Source organism: Hordeum vulgare, chromosome 7H (genome assembly GCF_904849725.1).
Source record: "Hordeum vulgare subsp. vulgare chromosome 7H, MorexV3_pseudomolecules_assembly, whole genome shotgun sequence".
Taxonomy (NCBI): Eukaryota; Viridiplantae; Streptophyta; class Magnoliopsida; order Poales; family Poaceae; genus Hordeum; species Hordeum vulgare.
Window position 1 is genome coordinate 242,897,257 of NC_058524.1, and position 6,731 is coordinate 242,903,987.

Consider the following 6,731-nt stretch of genomic DNA (forward strand, 5'->3'; position numbering starts at 1 on the left):
GGAATGGGTTCAGCGTGCCTCCGCCTACCTGCAGGTGGTCGGGACAGCGCTGGAGAGGCTCGGAGTCGCCGGCGACGAGGTGGCCACGACGGAGGGGTTTTGGGACGTGGTTGAACTGGTAGCTAGGGGCACGGAATCGCTCGGGGAAGTTGGGGGAAAGGTTCCTGGTCTCGAGGGGAGTGCTCTGGTGGTTCGAGTGTCGCAGGAGCCGGCGTGTAGCCGAAGATCGACCGGAGCTCCGAGGCGGAGGGGCCTCGGTCGATCTCGAGCACCGGGGCTGTGCGAGCTCGATTGGGTGTCTAGGGAGGAGCTAGTGGTCGTGCAGAGGCTACTGGAAGGGTGCTGAGGCGCCGGGGAGGCCTATTTATAGGCTCGCGACGGTGAGCCAACTCGGTGCGCCGGTGACTCACCGTGGGGCGCGTGCGTGCACAGTGAGGAGCTGGCTGCGAAACCACGATCTCTGGACGTGGTTTGGGGACGGTCTGAAGCATCGGCCGCAGAGGGAGAAGGCGTGGGGTCGAGCTGCAACGTCTATGCATGCTCGGCCGAGTCGGGTGTGCGCGGGCACGCGTCGCCCGAGCTCTAGCGCGGGAGAGGAGGGTCCCTGGCGGCTGCTTTACACAGAGGGGTTGTCGGGGGAGGTCTTGGACACTTCGGGGGAGGTTGGAACCGGCCGGGAGCGTCGTCCCCTTCTCGGTGGCTCCCTGTAGCGCGTCGAGAGCGCAATTTTGGCATGCCACGGCATGCTGGCGCACTCCGGGGCACTTTAGGCGTGTCCCTCATGTCCTGGGTGTTGCTGGGAGTGTTTCTAGCCGTTGTGTGCTAGTGAGAGCACTGGCTGGTCAAGGGGGACATGTTCCACTAGTGGTGTCAGCCCTGATCTATGGCACAAATTGGGGTTCTTGTCACTTGTGCTTTGAACTAGGGAGGGGCCAGTCGACTGGGTGTTTAGGTTGATCTGAGGCACTAATACACCAAGTTTGAGGCTTTGCCATTGGGTAAAACAGTGGCTAGGTGGGTTTTTACCTTCCTGTCAGAAGGTGTTCGACAGTGGTTTGGAGTGCTTCCACTCCACCACTAGAACTGTAACTTAACAGGTTTGGTCTTGGGGTTAAAGTAGGGGTTTTCACCAATTTTGAGCTCCATTGAATAAGTTAAGCTTTGTAAACTTGAAAATGCATCAAAGTGGCCACATCTGTCCCCTCCAAAGGGAGTATGACTAAGCAGAGTCTTGCAAATCTCATTTTTGGTGTGGAGTCCTCATTTGAGGTGCCAAACACCCGTGCAAAGTTTCAGCCCCATTGTACAAACTTTGCTATGTAGAGTTGTTCCAACTCTATTTTGGACAGAGAGGGTTTTAGGCTCATTTGGTGACCTTCCCCACATTGGATCAAGGTGAGATTTTATGTGGGCACCAAATATGGCTTGGGGAGGCTCCTGTAATTTCATGGGATTTTATTGAGAGTATTTCCTTTGGAAATATCTAAAAAGGTTAAAACAGACAGGAATGGTTTTCAGGGTTTTATTCAAATAATTATAATATAAAATAGGGTTGAAAATCTTATATATGGAAAATATATGTCCTTCTGGGTTTCCATGATTTTACTCGGAATTTTCTAAGGCAGAGAAGCATTTTTCCTTGTGGGAATATCATTCCTCGCCTTAGAAACATACATGTATTTAAAATAGAAAAATAATGTTTTAAATCATTAACTAATGTTTTTGGTAAATAATAATAGTATTTGAGTTCAGATCACCAACTTTGGTTGGGAGTGCTACTAGGCATCATGAGCTAGCAGTGTAAGCCAAGCAAGGTAGAGGTGATCTGGTGTCAAAGAAAAAGAGTTTTGAAACTTCATTTAAAAATAAATTTATCATGGGTTTTGGATCAACAAGCAAACAAGCATACATTCATACAAGGCATTCATAGCATTCACAACATCATTAGAAAAAGTTTTAATAAGCTCTGATTTTTGCAACTTAAAACATTGGTGGTGAAAAACAGGGTGTGACAGAAGATCTCATACAACCCATGAAGGATGACGTCAAGTGGCGATCGTCATCAAGATTGCGGTGTGCAAGTTCAAGTGGATCAGCACAAATATATTGTTGGGGAACGTCGCATGGGAAACAAAATTTTCCTACGCGCACGAAGACCTATCATGGTGATGTCCATCTACGAGAGGGGATTTCAGATCTACGTACCCTTGTAGATCGCACAGCAGAAGCGTTAACAAACTCGGTTGATGTAGTGGAACGTTCTCACGTCCCTCGATCCGCCCCGCGAACTGTCCCACGATCCGTCCCACGATCCGCTCCGATCTAGTGCCGAACGGACGGCACCTCCGCGTTCAGCACACATACATCTCGACGATGATCTCGGCCTTCTTGATCCAGCAAGAGAGACAGAGAGGTAGATGAGTTCTCCGGCAGCGTGACGGCGCTCCGGAGGTTGGTGGTGATCTAATCTCAGCAGGGCTCCGCCCGAGCTCCGCAGAAACGCGATCTAGAGGTAAAACCGTGGAGGTATGTGGCCGGGCTGCCGTGGCAAAAGTTGTCTCAAATCAGCCCTAAAACCCCACTATATATATGAGGGAGGGAGGGGAGGAGGCAGCCTCAAAACCTAAAGGTTTGGCCGAAATTGGAGGTGGAGGGGTCCTACTCCAATCCTACTTGGAGTAGGATTCCACCTTCCCACTTGGAAACTCTTTCCACCTTGTGTTTTTTCCTTCTCAAACCTTATGGGCCTTAGTGGGAACTTATTCCAGCCCACTATGGGCTGGTTTATCTCTTCCCATAGCCCATGAGACCCCTTGGGGTGTGACACCCCTCCTGATGGTCCCCAGCACCCCTCCCGGCACTCCCAGTACACTACCGATGAGCCCGAAACTTTTCCGGTAATGCACGAAAACCTTCCGGTAACCAAATGAGGTCATCCTATATATCAATCTTCATTTTCGGACCATTCCGGAAACCCTAGTGACGTCCGTGATCTCATCCGGGACTCCGAACAACATTTGGTAACCAACCATATAACTCAAATACGCATAAAACAACGTCGAACCTTAAGTGTGCAGACCCTGCAGGTTCGAGAACTATGTAGACATGGCCCGAGAGACTCCTCGGTCAATATCCAATAGCGGGACCTGGATGCCCATATTGGATCCTACATATTCTATGAAGATCTTATTGTTTGAACCTCAGTGCCAGGGATTCATATAATCCCGTATGTCATTCCCTTTGTCCTTCGGTATATTACTTGCCCGAGATTCGATCGTCAGTATCCGCATACCTATTTCAATCTCGTTTACCGGCAAGTCTCTTTACTCGTTCCGTAATACAAGATCCCTTAACTTACACTAAGTCACATTGCTTGCAAGGCTTGTGTGTGATGTTGTATTACCGAGTGGGCCCCGAGATACATCTCCGTCATACGGAGTGATAAATCCGAGTCTTGATCCATACTAACTCAACGAACACCTTCGGAGATACCTGTAGAGCATCTTTATAGTCACCCAGTTACGTTGCGACATTTGATACACACAAAGCATTCCTCCGGTGTCAGTGAGTTATACGATCTCATGGTCATAGGAACAAATACTTGACACGCAGAAAACAGTAGCAACAAAATGACATGATCAACATGCTACGTACATTAGTTTGGGTATAGTCCATCACATGATTCTCCTAATGATGTGATCCCGTTATCAAGTAACAACACTTGCCTATGGCCAGGAAACCTTGACCATCTTTGATCAACGAGCTAGTCAACTAGAGGCTTACTAGGGACAGTGTTTTGTCTATGTATCCACACAAGTATTGTGTTTCCAATCAATACAATTATAGCATGGATAATAAACGATTATCATGAACAAAGAAATATAATAATAACTAAGTATTATTGCCTCTAGGGCATATTTCCAACATATATCATGCTTGAAGCTTGCCGTCCATTGTGGTGGCAATGGACTTGTGAAGATATGCTGAAGAGTGGCTCACCCATAGTGAGTATGGGGGAGCAATCAACTAGTATTCATCAAGCCAACGCAATCAAGAAATGTGGTCCATCTTGAGGAATCCAAGATCATCATCATCTAGCTCAAGAGCACGAGTTGCAAGGTATAGGTTTGCCCTTGATAGGTTTTCTGTTTTAGGATAGACTGTCATACTGTGAGGGGGGGGGGGCTCTGAAGTGAGTAGCTTGATCGCATCGTTCGTTTAGAGCTCAAACAATTTGCATCCTTGCATCATACTTCTTGCTTCTTGTTTGTTGTTTCTCTTTGTGAGTTTTAGAGCTTATGGTCATCTTCATGACAAGCTCGAGTTCATGGAAAACGGAGTCCATATGCATCTTCTATGATGTTTTCGATGTTGGAAGTTTTTACCGGTCTTATTCGAAGAAGGCTTCTCACCATTATCTTATGGACCTTTTCCCACTTGCTTCTTATTGATATTTCTATCAATATTGTGTTATCCCATGTCGTTAGCTTTCCAACAAACTTTGTTTCGTTGAAATCAGAGTTCGTATGCGAAAGTTAGAGCACATTCAGTATCCAGCGGTAGTACCGCTCCTGTAGCTGTAGTACCGCCCCCGGAGCGGTAGTAATTTTTTTACTACCGCTCCGGGTTGGCGGTAGTACCGCTTCGGGACGGTAGTACCTCTCTCTGAGCGGTTGTTCTTCGTCGGACTTTTTGCAAAGACTTTCTCTAGAGGTAGTACCGCCAGGGGCTAGAGGTACTACCACCAGGGCTAGCGGTAGTACCGTCAGGGCTAGCGGTAGTACCGCTGTGCTCGGGCTGTAAGTGGGGGTAACGGTATGATTTCTTCCCCCACTATATAAAGGGGGTCTTCTTCCCCCTTGGACTAATTTATCCGTTGAGCTTGTGTTCTTCCCCCATTGTTGACCTTCTTAGAGCTTGCTAACTCTCAATCCCTCCAATGATTATTGCTAGTTCTTGAGGGAAAAGAGAGAGGAGATCTAGATCCAGATCTCCACCAATCACTTTCTCCTCTATGTGAGGGGAACCCCTTGGATCTAGATCTTGGAGTTCTTTGTGAGCTCCTTGTTCTTCCTCTCATATTTCTCCATAGCTTTTGTTGTTGTGGAGGGATTTGAGTGTGAGGGACTTGACCACTTCGTGTGTTCTTGTCATTGCATTAGTTGCATCGGTTTGAGTTCTCCAGGAGGTACATGGAAGTGAGAAGTTGAGAAGATTATTAACCTTTGGTACTTAGTACCCTAGAGATTGTTCTTCGTGGATGCTTTGGCATCCTAGAAGCTTGGTGGTGTCTCGGAGCTCAAACATTGTGGTGTAAAGCTCCGGGCAAGCGCCGGGGTCTCCAATTAGGTTGTGGAGATTGCCCCGAGCAATTTGTACGGGTACCGGTGACCGCCCCCAAGGGTTTCCATTTGTACAGGTTCGGTGACCGCCCTCAAGGGTCCCTTAGTGGAATCACGACATCTTGCATTGTGCGAGGGCGTGAGGAGATTACGGTGGCCTTAGTGGCATCTTGGGGAGCATTGTGCCTCCACACCGCTCCAACGGAGATTAGCATCCGCAAGGGTGTGAACTTCGGGATACATCATCGTCTCCGTGTGCCTCGTTATCTCTTACCCGAACCCTTTACTTATGCACTTTACTTTGTGATAGCCATATTGTTTATTGTCATATATCTCGCTATCACTTAGTTATTTATCTTGCTTAGCATAAGGAGTTGGTGCACATAGGTGAGCCTAGTTGTTTTAGGTTTTGTGCTTGACAAATTAAACGTTAGTTTTATTCTGCATTTGTTCAAGCCTAAACCGTAATTATTTTAAAGCGCCTATTCACCCCCTCTAGGCGACATCCACGTCCTTTTAGACGGGACGCCACTAAGGTTTCACACCTACTTCAGCCTCTCCTCCGACACTTCGACTCACCTTTTGATCAAGGAGTTGATGAAGATTCGCCAAGAATCGCACCAAGTCAAGGACCTATTCCTCAGAGGACGGTCAACCATTGCCTTCCGAGGAGGAGTACCACCGCTCCACGCCACTCCTATTCAGAGTCGCCGTCTGACCGCACAAGAGTACACTGAGCTCCTCACAGATTCACCAACTAAGAGACGCCTGGATGGATTACTTCCATCTCCTACACCTCTGAAGGAGGAAATCATCGATGAAGATGAATATGAAGACCCTACAGAACCTGCCTACGAGATCGAGCAGTCCGCCACTTGGGATTACGGCTTAGGCAATTAGGAGTCTCCCCCGAGCGTAGTGAGTCCATGTATCGTTCATGTGAACCATGAGTGTTGTTTGAGCATGTATGATGCAAGCCGCATTTCTGCCATAGGTAGCTTGTAAGCGACTACGTCACTTGTTTTTAATTAATGCATTAGCTTTTCCCAAATACCTTTGTTTAAAAATCTCACACTAGCACGGCACCAACCGCCCTTAATAGAGCATCATCCCTTACGATTCCCGGCCAATTCGGCATATTGACATGTCTACTACCCTGACAGGATGGTGATTTCAACTCGCACTAGCACCTTCGGCACCCCCGGCTCTGCCTCTTCAGGCCAGCAGCAGGGAATCGGAGGGGGGCCAGCAGCAGGGAATCGGAGGGGATGCTCAAGCTGGAGATCACCACGAGCAGCAGCAAGGCAATATTCCACCGCCACCGCCTCCTCCGGAAAGCTTGACTATGGCTCAGTTCCTTCAAGCTCTCCGAGAGGAGCGTCAAGCCAA